At 42.8% G+C, this 16,587-nt stretch overlaps 1 protein-coding gene across 2 annotated transcripts in view; it reads left to right on the forward strand.

The window, feature by feature from the left end:
• Positions 1-958: 958 nt before the first annotated feature.
• The window catches only part of azi2 (5-azacytidine induced 2), a 75,640-nt gene continuing 60,011 nt past the window's right edge, over positions 959-16,587 (forward strand). For both annotated transcript variants that reach the window (XM_041184771.1, XM_041184772.1), the window contains exon 1: positions 959-1,140. The gene's annotated coding sequence lies outside the window, so the exon portion shown is untranslated. The remainder of the gene's footprint in view (positions 1,141-16,587) is intronic.

Genomic DNA, 16,587 nt, shown 5'->3' on the forward strand with positions numbered 1-16,587 from the left:
TAACCTCCTCCAGCCCAACAACTTTTCAGAATCTCTGCACTCTTGCAATTCTGGCCTCTTGCATATTTCCGATTTGAATTGCTCCATTATTGGTTGCTGTGCCTTCAGCTCCCAAAGACCTAAGCTCTGGAATTCACTCCATAAACTTCTCTTTTACTTTAAGACCTCCTTACAATCCTTTTGCTTGACAAAGCATCCAGTCCTAATATCTTTTTATGTAGCAAAAGTTTTGTTTGACAATCAATCCTGTGGACGTTGTTGTTACACAACATGAATGAAGGAGCAAAAACAAAAATTGCTGGAAAAACTCTGCAGGTCTGACAGCATCTGTGGAGAGGAAGACAGAGTTACCATTTCGAGTCCGTATGACTCTTCACGTATGAATGAAGGAGCGCTTGAGGCCATATTTTCCACACAACCTTTGCTGCTCCTAATGCAGCTTACAACTACTGGATGGCTTATTTTGCTGTTTAACCACAGTATATCTACCACCTCCCATTCAAAAGGGGAAAAAAATCAACAAGAATTTAAGAGCGATAAATGAGAATAATCTACACAAAGGCATCAGGAGCAGAAGAGTCACCCAGACTCGAAACGTCAACTGTGTCCCTCTCCACAGATGCTGTCAGCCCTGCTGAGCTTTTCCAGCTATTTTTGTTTTTGTTCTAGATTTCCAGCATCCGCAGTATTTTGCTTTTATATTAAGGAGTAGCTGGATTGTTCAATTTATTAATTGACAACAGGATGGGAAATCATCAATTAGCAGACAACATAAACTTCACAAAAGGGCTTCCAGACGTTGGTAGTTCTGTATGTCATTGTTAAAACAATACTGTGATTGAGAACTCACTCTGCAAACAGTAAGCACACACCTACAACAATCCCAGCCCAGAAAGACTGGCAGCAACTTTTGATGGAGGGGACGACGTCGTGACGTCACCCCGTCGCGGTCACGTGATGCTGGTGACCACGGAGACCCGGAGGTGAAAGGTGAAAGTGAAAGGAAGCGGCTTGGTTTCCTGGTTGTTGGGGATGAAGCTAATATTTGAGCTCGACAACTTGAAGCAGGAGAGAGCCGTCTCTCCCCCTCTCGGGCATCTGTAACTGACACAGCGTCTAGGCTCTGGAGGAAAGTAGTCGGTAAGTGAGGGTGAGCCCGGCCTCTGGCCTGTGTTCTTGTTCAGGCTCAACTCTGGCCACTGGCGTGAAAAACAAACACAGCAGCTCCCAGCTGTCGAATGGGGCGGACTGGGTGGCAGCATGTCTCAGTCCTCCGGTCAGTGACAGACTATGGCTGTGTCATGTCCTGTCAGCCTCCAGGAACTGCGCCGCCCCCGGTGATAGAAAGGCAAAGATCCACAAAGCCATTTAAACATATGGGGAAGGCAGCTATGTTTATATTAAGGTTTGTAGAGCGTGCGTGGACGTGTCAGTCAGTTTAATTCTATAGCTTATTCAATTTGTTTTAAGAGCTCTTTAAAGTAATAACAAGAAGATCCTCTAAAATAAGGCAAAGCTTGAAGATCATGAATGAGTATTACGAGCAAGACGCTTGGTAGATTATTTTAGGACAGTGTGTGAAGTTAATTGGAATCAAAGCCTCCTTTAACTAGTTAAACTTTAATTTTCCCTTCATGTGTTGTTGCTACATACTTAAATGGGAAGTAATCAATACCAGCCAGAATAGTTTTTTATTTGTTTATGGGATCTGGGTATTGCCGGCAAGTTCCTGTATCCTTAATTACCCTTGAGAAGGTGGTGGTGAGCCATGTTCTAGAAATACTAGAGCAACTGGTATAAGATACACACCCACAGTGCTGTTATGGAGTTCTGGGATTTTGCCTCAGTGACAGTGAAGGATAGGTGATGTAGTTCCAAGTCAGGATGGAGTGTAGTCAGGATGATGTGTAACTTGGAGGGGTATTTGCAGGTTGTGGTATTCCTATGCAACTGCTTCCTTTATTTTTCTCTGGTAGAGGTCACTGTATTGCAAGGTGCTGTCGAAGGAGCCTTGGTGGGTTGCTGTGTTGCATCTTGTAGATAGTACACACTGTGTACCAGTGGTGAAGCAAGTGAATATTCATGGTGGTGCCAATCAAGTGGGCTGCTTTGTTCTTGATGTTATTGAGCTTCATGAGCATTGTTGGAGTTGCACTCATCCAGGTGAGTGGAGAGTTTTCCATCACACTCCTGACTTGTGCCTTGTGGACAGGCTTTAAGGAATCAGGAGATGAGTCACTGCAAAATTCCCAGCTTCTGACCTGTTCTTGTTGCCACAGTATTTGGATGGCTAGCCCAGTTAAGTTCCTGATCAACCCCCTCTTTCCCCTCCCCCCTCAAAGAATGTTGATAGTGGGGGATTTGGTGATGGTAATGCCATTAAACAACAAGGTGAGATGGTTAGATTTTCTCTTGTTGGAGATAGCCATTGTCTGGGATTTTGTGGCACATTCAGGATGTCAAACCTGTTTTTCATATGTAAAATGTGTTTCAAAGGCACATGCATCATGTCTAGCATATAGTCTCTTTACTATTCTGTAACTGTCTCCAAAACAGTATTGGGATTTGTATATCCAAGTTTGCAGATGACTCCAAGTTAGGAGTAAGTTTTGTGAATGGGGGGACGGAATTACAAAACAACATAAACAGATTAAGTGAGTGGGCAAAACTATGACAGATGGAGTTCATTGTGGGGAAGTGAGATAATCCACTTTGGGATCCGAACAAAACAAATTGGAACATTTCCTTGATGATAGACTAGGATATGTGGAGGAGAAAGGGGATATAGTGTCCAGGCAAAAGTTAGTGCATAAAAGCAAAAAACTGCGGATGCTGGAAATCCAAAACAAAAACAAAAATTCCTGGAAAAACTCAGCAGGTCTGGCAGCATCTGCGGAGAGGAACACAGTTAACGTTTCGAGTCCGAATGACCCTTCAACAGAACTAAGTAAAAATAGAAGAGAGGTGAAATATAAGCTGGTTTAAGGAGGGGGTGGGACAAGTAGAGCTGGATAGAGGGCCAGTGATAGGTGGAGATAACCAAAAGATGTCATAGACAAAAGGACAAAGAGGTGTCGAAGGTCGTGATATTATCTAAGGAATGTGCTAATTAAGGGTAGAAAGCAGGACAAGCAAAGTACAGATAGCCCTAGTGGGGGTGGGGTGGGGTGAAGGAATCAAAAAAGGCTAAAAGGTAGAGATAAAACAATGGATGGAAACACATTTAAAAATAATGGAAAAGGGTGGGAAAAGAAAAATCTATATAAATTATTGGAAAAAAAAGGGGGGATCGGAAAGGGGGTGGGGATGGAGGAGAGAGTTCATGATCTAAAATGGTTGAACTCAATATTCAGTCTGGAAGTCTGTAAAGTGCCTAGTCGGAAGATGAGGTGCTGTTCCTCCAGTTTGCATTGAGCTTCACTGGAACAATGCAGCAGGCCAAGCACAGACATGTGGGCATGAGAACAGGGTGGAGTATTGAAATGGCAGGCGACAGGGAGGTCTGGGTAATGCTTGCGGACAGACCGAAGGTGTTCTGCACAGCGGTTACCCAGTCTGCATTTGGTCTCTCCAATGTAGAGGAAACCGCATTGGGAGCAACAAATGCTGTAGACTAAATTGAGGGAGGTGCAAGTGAAATGCTGCTTCACTTGAAATGAGTGTTTGGGCCCTTGGACGGTGAGGAGAGGGGAAGTAAAGGGGCAGGTATTGCACCTTCTGCGGTTGCATGGGAAGGTGCCGTGGGAGGGGGTTGAGGTGTAGGGGGTGATGGAGGAGTGGACGGTCCACTAGGGCTATCTGTACCTTAATTAGCACATTCCTTAGATAATATCACCACCTTCAACACCTCTTTGTCCTTTTGTCTGTGACATCTTTTGGTTACCTCCACCTATCACTGGCCCTCTATCCAGCTCTACTTGTCCCACCTCCCCCCTTAAACCAGCTTATATTTCACCTCTCTTCTACTTTTACTTAGTTCTGTTGAAGGGTCATTCGGACTCGAAACGTTAACTGTGTTCATCTCCGCAGATGCTGCCAGACCTGCTGCATTTTCCAGGTATTTTTGTAAAAGTTAGTGCATGGTATTTTTAAGAAAAGGCTAATAGAACCTTGGCCTTTATCTCATCTGGGCTGAATTACAGAAGTGAGGAAGGGTTGTACACAGCCTTGTTTAGACCTCTGGACCATCACCGCATTCATTTTGGACACTAAACCTCAGGAAAGTATTAACAGTTTAGAAAGACTTACAGTGCATATTCACTTGAATGATAGCAAAGCTTAAAGGGTTAAATTATGAAGACAGATTGCATAACCTTGGCTTGTATTGTCTTGAGTTTGAAAGATTGAAGGGTATTCTAGTCAAGGTACCATATATACTCATGGAAAAGACAACCCCATGACTTTTGGCCTAAACAACAGTAATTTTTCATATGCCTCCTGTAAAAAAAAATGACCCTAGTTTTTCAAGGATACAATTGCATTGTAATTATTAATTGCAAACCATTAATTACTATTGCTCAGTAATTTAAAGATGCTTGTGTGAACCTTTAGATTTTCCTTCCACCAATTCTAGTGGTCATTTCCCAGCCATTTGCACCATATGATCTATCATGGTGCCTTCGAGAAAGAATAACAAGTATACAACTCAACTTAAATTGGAGAAAAACGTGGTAGAATGAGTTAATGAACATCGGCAAAATGGTCATGTTATCACCTGTGGAGCCGTCTGACTCCATGCTTTCAGAGAAGTGAAGAAAAGTGGTATTTCAGAATTCAAGGACTGTGTCAGGTGGTGCATAATATTCATGAAAAGGTGAGATTTAATACTCTGTCAAAGATCATAAATTTCACAGCGTCTGCCACTTGAAACCAATGATAAAATCATCAAATTCCGCCGTTTTATCATCTGAATTCAAGAGAAGAATGCATATTGATCAGCTGGCATTGGAAATATGGATGAAACACTGATAAGCTCTGACGTGCCAGCAAGCAAGACTTACTAAGATTGGTGAAATTGAGACCAGGAGGATTATGCAAACGAAAAAGTTTGCTCATTTGGGACATGTTCAAATCCCACCTTGTCAACAATGTACTCCATGATGTGAGATCAACCACCACCAATGTGCCGTTCCCGGCAATCTTACGGATGTTATTCAGCCCTTGGATGTTGCAAGGTGCAAAAACATTCATTAAAAGCAGAAATATGTGGTCACCCTTACTAGCAATCTTCTACCAGTGGCTCTTAGATGTGTGGAATTAACTTGATCCCAATATTGTCAAAACATCATTACCAAAATGTGGGATATTGAATGTGCTCGAAGGTACAGAGGGCAATTACTTGTGGAATGATGATGCTGAAGTTACTGGCCCTATTGATAATAAGGAAGATCCAAATGATGATATGCAGCCAAGCTATTGGGGATGAATGGTTCGATGATTCAGATAGTGATCAGTGATTTTGAATTTCAGCATGAAGTGTTGTAGCTAATTCATCATGGTATGCATTCATATTGTTTTGGATATAATCTATGGCATATGGTTCATAATGTTACAAATGCTGGAGAATTAATATGAATTCTTTAGTCCATTGCAATGGTCTTTTTTGGGCCCAAATCAAGTTGCATGCCAATTCCTCAAAAACATTACCCATGTAAAAGTTGATCCCATGATTTTTGGTCTAACAATTGATATCAAATTCAACTTCTATGTGAGTTACTCACCCCCTGACTCCCCAAAGCCTGTTCACCATCTACAAGGCACAAGTCAGGAGTGTGATGGAATACTCCCCACTTGCCTGGATGTTTGCAGCTCCAAAAACACTCTAGAAGCTTCACACCATCCAGGACAAAGCAGCCTGCTTGATTGGCACCTAATCTCCCACCTTCAACATCCACTCCGTCCACCAACTATGTACAGTGGCAGTAGTGTCTACCATCCACAAGATGCACTTCAGCATCTCACCAAAGCTTATTTGACAGCACCTTCCAAACCCAAGACCTCTACCACCTAGAAGGACATGGGCAGCGGATGCATGGGAACACCACCACCTGCAAGCTTCCCCTCAAGCCGCACATCATCCTGACTTGGAAGTATATCACCGTTCCTTCACTGTTGCTGGATCAAAATCCTGGAACTCCCTCCCTAACAGCAGTGTGTGTGTACCTGCACCACATGACTGCAGCGGTTCAAGAAGGTGGCACGCCACCACTTTTTCCTTAGCCCTGCAATTTTCTACCCTTCATGTACTAACTAAAGCTCTTTTGCAAGCCTCTATTTGCATCAGCCTCCATCAGTCTTTCAGGCACTGTATTCCAGATCATAACCAGTCACTGTGTTAAAAAAAAACCTGTGTTCTCTGAGTTTCGACCATTCCACCAATGGGAGCAGTTTCTTCCTACCTACTCTGTCGAGACCCATCATCATTTTGAACACCTCCATCAAATCTCTCTATGTTCTTTGCTCAAAGCAGAACAACCCCAGCTTCTTTGATCTATACTACTGACATCCCTCATCCTTGGATCCATCCTAGTTAACCTCTTCTGCATCCTCTCTAAGGTCTTCACATACATCCTAAGGTGTGGTGGGACACATCACTCCACTCCAGTTGAGGCCAAACCAATGATTCATAAAACTTCACCATAACTTCCTTGCTTTAGTACCCTGGGAAGGTCATTTGTAATTGCCCTGTTCTCAGTTTGATTTGATGTTTTAAGTGACTATTTAATTAATTGGTGGTTGGCTTGATATGGCTGATTTATGCGAATTATTTAATTAATTTACCAATAGGTACCCCCATGAAGACTGATTTAAAAACAATTCTAGGCTCTAATGGGATTTGGAGGCCCAAATTAAGTTTACTCATTTTTGTGGTTGAAATTATGCTAGCTCTGAAACATTTTTTTTTTGGAGACCAGATTGTTTTCATTTGCCTGGTAAATGATGCCCAGTGGGCATTTTGCAGGATGTAATTATTTCCTCACTGTTTGACTTAAAAAGCAACTTTTTAAGAGGAAGTGCAGGATATAAGGAAAAGGTGGTGGCGAGCCACCTTCTTGAACCACTGCAGTCATGTGGTGTAGGTACACACACACTTAAAAACTTGTTAAGCAATGGGTAATCTTTTGAGTACCATGGGTGCGTTCGGGTAAGTATTTACTACTTTTATCGCTTATAGTTTTTAAGGTCTTATTTTGTGGTTCATTGTTTGTAAGGGCTATATTCTGTAACAATGAGAAGCAGGGAAGAAGTGCCCTAGAGTAATTGATATTATTTGATATTAAATATCTTCCAAAAAGTTTAATTTAATTTAAGGGGGTAAGTCTTGGCAGGAGAGCTCAAAGCCGTGGTGTGCCCCTCCTGCTCTATGTGGGAAGCCGGGAACAATTGCAGTGCCCAGGGCCAGCATGTGTGCGGGAAGTGTCTCCAGCTGCAGCTCCTGGAAACCCGGGTTTCAGAGCTGGAGCAGCGGCTGGGGACATTGTGGACCATCCGCGAGGCAGAGAGTATCATGGATAGCATGTATAGAGAGGTGGCCACACCGCAGGCTAAGAGTTCACAGGCAGGAAGGGAATGGGTGACCACCAGGCAGAACAAGAGGACTAGGCAGGCAGTGCAGGAATCTCCTGTGGCTGTTCCCCTGCAAAACAGATATACTGCTTTCGTTACTGTTGAGGGAAATGACCTCTTGGGGGAAAGCAGCAACAGCCAAATTCGTTGCACCATGGTTGGCTCTGCTGCACAGGGGAGGAGTAAAAAGTGTGGGAATGCAATAGTTATAGGGGATTCAATTCTAAGGGGAATAGATAGGCGTTTCTGTGACCACAAACAAGACTCCAGGATGGCATGTTCCCTCCCTGGTGCTAGGGTCAAGGATGTCTCAGAACGGCTACAGGACATTCTGAATGGGGAGGGTGAACAGCCAGTGGTCGTGGTACACATTAGTACAAACGACATAGGTTTAAAAAAAAGAATGAGGTCCTAAAAGCAGAACATAGGGAGTTAGGAAGTAAATTGAAATGTAGGGCCTCAAAGGTAGTGATCTCAGGATTACTACCAGTACCATGTGCTAGTCAGTAAAAAATAACAGGATATATCAGATGAATATGTGACTGAAGAGATGGTGTGAGGGGGAGACTTTCAGATTCCTGGGACATTGGGACCGGTTCTGGGGGAAGTGGGACCAGTACAAACTGGACAGGTTACACTTGGGCAGGACCGGGACTGATGTCCTAGGGGTAATATTTGCTAGAGTGGTTGGGGAGGTTTTAAACTAAAATGGCAGGGGAATGGGAACCTATGCAAGGAGTCAGAGGAGGGGGAATCAAAGACAAGAACAAAAGACAGAAAGAGGAATAAGAAAAGTGATAGGCAGAGAAATCAAGGGCAGGAATCAAACAGGGCCTCAGTGAAAAATAGTGGGAACGGGACAAGTAATGTTAAAAAGACAAACCTTAAGGCTTTGTGCCTTAACACAAGGAGCATTCACAATAAAGTGGATGAATTAACCGCGCAAATAGATGAAACAGGTATGATATAGTCGAGATTACAGAGACATGGCTGCAGGTGACCAGGGATGGGAACTGAACATCCAGGGGTATCCAGTATTTAGGAAGGACAGACAAAAAGGAAAAGATCGGTGGAGTTGCATTGCTGGTTAAGGAGGAAATTAACGCAATAGTGAGGAAAGATATTAGCTTCAACGATGTGGAATCTATATGGGTAGTGCTGAGAAACACAAAAGGACACAAATAACATACCAGAAATGTTGGGGAACACAGGGTTTACTGAGAGGGAGAAACTGAAAGAAATCAGTATTAGTAGGGAAATGGTGTTGGAGAAATTGATAGGATTGAAGACCGATAAATCCCCAGGGCCTGATAATCTACATCCCAGAGTACTTAAGGAAGTGGGCCCTAGAAATAGTGGATGCATTGGTGGTCATCTTCCGAAATTCTATAGACTCTGGAACAGTTCCTACAGATTGAAGGGTAGCTAATGTAACCCCACTATTTAAAAAGGGAGCTAGAGAGAAAACAGGGAATTATAGACCATTCAGCCTGATGCTCGTAGTGGGGAAAATTCTAGGGTCCATTATAAAAGATTTAAAAGCTGAGCAGTTGGAAAACAGTGGCAGAATCGGACAGAGTCAGCATGGATTTCCGAAAGGGAAATCATGCTTGACAAATCTACTGGAATTTTTCGAGAATGTAACTAGTAGAGTTGATGTGGGAGAGTCAGTGGATGTGGTTTATTTGGACTTTCAGAAGGCCTTTGACATAGTCCCGCAAAAGAGATTAGCATGTAAAATTAAAGCGCATGGGATTGGGGTAGTGTATTGAGATGGATAGAAAACTGGTTGGCAGACAGGAAACAAAGAGTAGGAATAAATGGGTCTTTTTCCGAATGGCAGGTAGTGACTCGTGGGGTACCACAGGGATCGGTGCTGGGACCCCAGCTATTCACAATATATATTAATGATTTAGATGAGGGAACTAAATGTAATATCTCCATCCAAATTTGAAGATGACACAAAGCTGGGTGGGAGGGTGAGCTGTGACGAGGATGAAGAGACGCTTCGGTGTGATTTGGACAAGCTGAGTGAGTGGGCAAATGCATGGCAGTTGCAGTATAATGTGGATAAATGTGAGGTTATCCACTTTGGTAACAAAAAACAGCAAGGCAGATTATTATCTGAATGGCTATAAATTGAGAGAGGGGAATGTACAACGAGACCTGGGTGTCCTCGTACAGCAGTCGCTGAAGGTAAGCATGCAGATGCAGCAGGCGATAAAGAAGGCAAATGGTATGTTGGCCTTCATAGCGAGAGGATTCGAGTACAGGAGCAGGGATGTCTTGCTGCAATTATACAGGGCCTTGGTGGGACCACACCTGGAATATTTTTTGCTGTTTTGGCCTCCTTATTTGAGGAAGGATGTTCTTGCTATAGAGGGAGTGCAGCAAAGGTCTACCAGACTGATTCCTGGGACGGCAGGACTGACATATGAAGAGAGATTGAGTTGGTTAGGATTATATTCGCTGGAGTTCAGAAGTATGAGGGGGGATCTCATAGAAACCTATGAAATCCTAACAGGACTAGACACAGGGTAGATGCAGGAAGGATTGTCCTGATGGTGGAGAAGTCCAGAACCAGGGGTTACAGTCTGAGGATACGGGGTAGACCATTTAGGACTGAGATGAGGACAAATTTCTTCATCTAGAAAGCAGTGAGCCTATGGAATTCGCTACCACAGAAAATAGTTGAGGCCAAAACATTGTATGTTTTCAAGAAGGAGTTAGATGTAGCTTTTGGGTTGAAAGGGGTCAAAGGATATGGGGAGAAAGTGGGAGCAGGCTGTTGAGTTGGATGATCAGCCATGATCGTAATGAATGATGGAGCAAACTGGAAGGACCAAATGGCCTCCTCCTCCTATTTTCTATGTTTCTATGCATTAATGAGAGTTAATTGCATAGATAGATATCTGTTTATTGAATAATTATTTCATGTTGCAGCATAGAAACATGCCATTGGACCGTGAATATTCCACATAAACCACCTTATTTGCTTGCTTTCCATACTTTTCACCTTCCTCTTTTATAATCCACAATTACCTTCTGCCCTCACACTCACTGCCTGAACATATCTTGTTAAAACTTGATTTTTTTCCCCCCCAAGTCCAATACCTTTCATCTTTGTTCCCTTACTTTTCAATGTTTATATACAGCCTAATTAGCTTGTACCTCTCCAGTGTTACTGTCCCTGTGTCAATGGACTCTTAACAAGTTAAAGAAACTCCTTCTAATTGGTTGCTCCTTCAAAAAAATTATTAAATTTATTGACCTTAACATGTGTGTGCAGGCTTTTGAAACAAAACAGAAACTTAAAGGGAGGCATATGATAAAACTCAGGCTAACAATACTGAATAAATCATAAGGAATATAAGTAGAGTTGTGGGGAGGTGAAAAGGGAGACTGAGAGGGCTTAAGGAGATAAGAAATGTTGGAAGGTAATATAAATAGTAATGAATTTTATAAATGTGGTGGCTAACTTAAATGAACACGGACATTTTAAAATTATTACTGATGAAGATATTCGCTATTAACATTAGACCCAGTTTGTACCTGTTTCCTTTCTTAAGTTAAAATGGTACCCTTGACTACACTCCAGTCCATTGGCACAATTTGCATGTTTAAAAAGCTTGAAAATGTGTGGCCAGAGCCTCTGTTATCATCTTATAACAGCTTAGGGTGTGTACTATCAGGACTTTGGAACTTTTGACCTTGAGCTATGCTAATGTTTTCAGCACCAGTTTATTTGCCGTTCTGTACTAATTGTTCCATGCAATCATCTAATACACTTTCTCACTTACACCATTTTTTTTAACTGATGTAAAATATTTAATATTTTTCACATTTAGACACATTCATCCGAGCAGGCCCATATTTTCTACACTTATAGAAGTCATCGCTATTTATTATTATCTTCCAACCATCCCCTTTAAATACCCCTTTTCACTTTTCAACCACATTTCACATTCTTTATGATTTTCTTCAATATCGTTGGTTTGAATTTTATCATGTGCCTCCTTTAGGTTTAGTTTGGTTTCAATTATTCTGTTTTTACACTGAACTTGGTTCTTTGATTCCTTATAGGAATAAATTTATTTTGTAGTGTATCAATTTTGTAAAGATTTTTCACAGAAGGACCCATTGATCCTTATCCCCAATACCTTTACCTATTTTTTATTTTAAGTACTTTATCTTCAGTGTAAATCTTTTTGAGTCTAGATATTTGACTTTCATCATCACACTAGTTCATCAATAGCATCTTGATTTGAAAAAATGTGGAGAATTTAGATTGTTAACTGTATTTTATAGCTACCACTTCTGCTAAAACTGGCAATCAATTCAACTGCATTGTTATACTGAAAGCAAACTGAATTGTTATCCCTCGCAGAGGCTGAGTGTCAACTCACAGACACTTCCTCCTACCTCCCCCTGGACCATGACCCCACCACTGAAGATCAAGCCATTGTTTCCAGGACTGTTACTGACCTCATCTCCTCTGGAGATCTTCCTTCCACAGCTTCCAACCTCATAGTCTCCCAACCTCAGACGGCCCGCTTCTACCTCCTACCCAAAATCCAGAAACAGGACTGTCCCGGCAGACCAATCGTGTCAGCCTGTTCCTGCCCCATGGAACTCATTTCTTGCTATCTTGACTCCATTCTCTTTCCCCTTGTCCAGTCCCTTCCCACCTACATCTGTGATTCCTCTGACACTCTACATCATATGAACAATTTCCAGTTCCCTGGCCCCAACCACCTCCTCTTCACCATGGACATCCAATCCCTCTACACCTCCATCCCCCACCGGGATGGTCTGATGGCTCTCCGCTTCTTCCTCAAACAGAGGCCCGAACAATCCCTATCCACCACTACTCTCCTCTGTCTGGCTGAACTTGTTCTCTCACTGAATAATTTCTCCTTAAACTCCTCTCATTTCCTCCAAATAAAAGGTGTGGCTATGGGTACCCACATGGGCCCCAGTTATGCCTGCCCCTTTATGGGGTATGTGGAACATTCCTTGTTCCAGTCCTACTCCGGACCGCCCCCCACAACTCTTTCTCTGGTACATCGATGATTGCTTCGGTGCTGCTTCATGCTCTTGTCTGGACCTGGAAAAATTTATCAATTTTGCTTCCAATTTCCACCCCTCCATTTTCACATGGTCCATCCCTGACACCTCCCTCCCTTGACCTCTCTGTCTCAATTTCTGGTGATAGACTCTCCACCAGTATTCATTACAAGCCTACCAACTCCCACAGCTACCTTGACTACAGCTCCTCACACCCCGCTTCCTATAAGGACTCCATCCCATTCTCTCGGTTCCTTCACCTCCGTCGCATCTGTTCTGATGATGCCACTTTCAAAAACAGTTCCTCTGACATGTCTTCCCTCTTCCTTAACCGAGGTTTTCCACCCACGGTGGTTGACAGGGCCCTCAACCGTGTCCAGCCTATCTCCCGTGCATCCGCCCTCACACCTTCCTCTCCCTCCCAGAACCATGATAGGTTCCCCATTGTCCTCACTTATCACCCCACCAGCCTCCGCATTCAAAGGATCATCCTCCCCCATTTCCGTCAACTCCAGCATGATGCCACCACCAAACACATCTTCCCTTCACCACCACCACCATCACCACCACCACCAACTGTGGCGTTCCGCAGGGGTCGTTCCCTCCGGGACACCCTGGTCCACTCCTCCATCACCCCCTAGACCTCAACCTCTTCCCACAGCACCTTCCCATGCAACCACAGAAGGTGCAACACCTGCCCCTTTACTTCCCCTCTCCTCACCGTCCAAGGGCCCAAACACTCCTTTCAAGTGAAGCAGCATTTCACTTGCACTTTCCTCAATTTAGTCTATTCCATTCGCTGCCCCCAATGCGGTTTCCTCTACATTGGAGAGACCAAACGCAGACTGGGTGTCTGCTTTGCGGAACTCCTTTGGTCTGTCCGCAAGCATGACCCAGACCTCCCTGTCGCTTGCCATTTCAACACACCACCCTGCTCTCTTACGCACATGTCCGTCCTTGGTCTGCTGCATTGTTCCAGTGAAGCTCAATGCAAACTGGAGGAAGAGCACCTCATCTTCCGACTAGGTACTTTACAGCCTTCCAGACTGAATATTGAGTTCAACAATTTTAGGTCATGAACTCTCTCCTCCATCCCCACTCCCTTTCCGATCCCCTTTTTTCCAATAATTTATATAGGTTTTTCTTTTCCCACCTATTTCCATCCATTGTTTTATCTCTACCTTTTAGCCTATTTCGATCCTTTCCCCCCACTCCACCCCACCCCCACTAGGGCTATCTTTGCCTTGCTCGTCCTGCTTTCTACCCTTAATGTCACCTATTATCACAATCCTTAGATAATATCACCACCTTCAACACCTCTTTGTCCTTTTGTCTATGACATCTTTTGGTTATCTCCACCTATCACTGGCCCTCTATCCAGCTGTACTTCTCCCATCCCTCCTTAAACCAGCTTATATTTCACCTCTTTTCTATTTTTCCTTAGTTCTGTTGGAGTGATACGGACTTGAAACGTTAACTGTGTTCCCCTCCGCAGATGCTGTCAGACCTGCTGAGTTTTTCCAGGTATTTTTTTTTTTGTTATCCCCTCCAGCTGGAGCTGTTTCTTTCATGTAACTCAGCCTTTTCACTGAAAAGTTCACACTTTCTGACAGCCCAACACCCAATCTGTAATCAGTGTTTCAGAAAGTACTGTCCTATATCAGCAATATGAACAATTGCATCTTCAAAATCTCCTTTACTGTAATTTAACATAAAATAGCTGATTAAGGATTGAACATGAATTCTAAGCAAAGAAATCTATTAAGTCCGGCATATGCTGGTGTGAGATAACAATAGTACACTATTTGGCATTAAAGCATCAAAAGTTCTTGTCGAGCAAATTACTGCTTTGCTCATCCAGGAGTGTCTTGTCTGGCAGTGACATCAGAATGGATCAAATGCATTTGCTTCCAGAAACAAGAATTGGATGAGTAGTGAACAATAGTGACCTGATCAATGTAATATTGTGCCACTGTAGCTTAATCTAATAGGAGCTTTCATTAGCAATAGTTCTAACCTTATGAAACCTAATAGCCAAGAATCACAGTATGTGATTTCTTAACAAACATATTTGCATATTGAAAATGGCAGAACCTACTACAATAACAACCTGCATTTATATAGCATCTTTAATACAGTATAATGTCTCAAGGTGCTCCACAGGAGTGTTCCCAACAAAATTTGACTCAGAGCCACAAAAGGCGGTATTAGGTATTAATACCACAGGTATTACCTGTGGTAAAGTGGAGTGCTGTGTACCTTTTTAAGAGAATTGTAGTTAATTGACCGTGTGACAGTATTGACCTATCGCTTCACAGCGCGGGCTACTTTGATAACTAAGTCAAGAGCTGGAGGTGATTGAAGAAGCACACATCTTGTTAGTGCTCAGTTCTTAGTTCCAATAAACCACCAGTGTTTATTCAGTTAATCGGTCTCTCTCTGCCTATATTATTTTAAGTACCAATTGATGTGTTAACATCCAAGGGCGCAGCTAGCGTTCACAGGATAAAGCGAACCTGATAGCCAAAAACATAAAACTAGCGACGAGAATAAACTGGTTTAATTGAAGGCAATAAAGAAAGCTGCAGTAAGCCAGCTACACTAAACTGGTTTAATTGAAGGCAATAAAGAAAGCTGCAGTAAGCCAGCTACACTACTTCACCACTCCCTTGAAAGCTGTTTGAAAGCGCAGCCCCCTTAGTCGTCGAGTATGTGTGGTTTTGGCATCTTGAACCATTTGGCCCTGTTTCCAATGACTGGTTTCATGACGTCAAATGCCTAGCAGAATGCTAGGTAAAGAAGAACTCTTTACAGCTAATGAGATTGCAGGGTAGGACAAGAAGAGGGCAATTCTTTTGTCCACATGAGGGAGCAAAACGTATGGGCTGACCCACTGCCTCACGTCACCTAACATCCCTGATACGAAGACTCTCAACGAGTTAATAAACATTTCGTAAAAAAAAACCTAAAGCCAAACACCTCAGTCACAATACATGTTTTAAATTCAATTCGAGGAATAGGCTTCCAGGAGAGATGGTCACTGGCAATGCAGTTGCTTGAAAGGAATTAACGGAATATTGTGTGTTCGGAACTTCAATTAATGACATGTTGAGAGATCAATTGATATGTGGAATTGGGGACGATACTATTCAAAAGCGATTGCTATCTGAAACTAATCTATACTTCAGTAAGGTGGGGAATGCCCACTATGTCCAGACCATTGAAGAACAATACTACTGCAGTGAAAACCCACGACATTAATGAGAGAAATGCATCCAGACAGCCTGCAGGTGACCGACAGTTCAGAAATATTGAATGCTTTTGCTGCCACCACAATGGTTATATAACGTGGCACTGTCAAGTTAGGCTGAGAGAGCATTTTAAAAACAAAGGTAGAAATCATGAAATCTGTCTCGTTGAAAAACCAGAGGAAGCAGAATCTGACATCTATTCATTATACAACTGGAAAGTGGGTAGAACTGAGCCAATTCAGGTAGTCATTAGAGTCAGTGAACAACCCATCAAGATGGAGATCGATACTGGGGCATCAATGTCTGTCATAGGAGAACATATGTTCAGACACTTGAATAAAGGAGTCCATCCTTTAAGTTTGGAAGAATCGGACACTAACAGGCAAAGAAATAAGGATGAAAGGAATATGCCAAGTCCTGGTGCAGTATGGGGATCAGTCTGCAAATTTATCCCTTATAATAGGAGCTGGGGCGGGCCCCAGTTTAATTGGCTGCAACTAGCTCAAAAAGATGGAATTGCAATGGGCCAAGATTTTTCAAATCAGAACAAGAAACTTACAGGAATTGTTACAAAAATACGCTTCCATTTTCAGCGAAGGAAGTATTCGTGGGCTACAAGCCAAAATTCACATAGACACTGATGAAACCCCTAGATTTATCAGAGTAGACCAGTTCCTTATGCTCTATGGGACAAGGTCAAGTC

The sequence above is a fragment of the Carcharodon carcharias genome, chromosome 3, assembly GCF_017639515.1.
Source record: "Carcharodon carcharias isolate sCarCar2 chromosome 3, sCarCar2.pri, whole genome shotgun sequence".
Taxonomy (NCBI): domain Eukaryota; kingdom Metazoa; phylum Chordata; class Chondrichthyes; order Lamniformes; family Lamnidae; genus Carcharodon; species Carcharodon carcharias.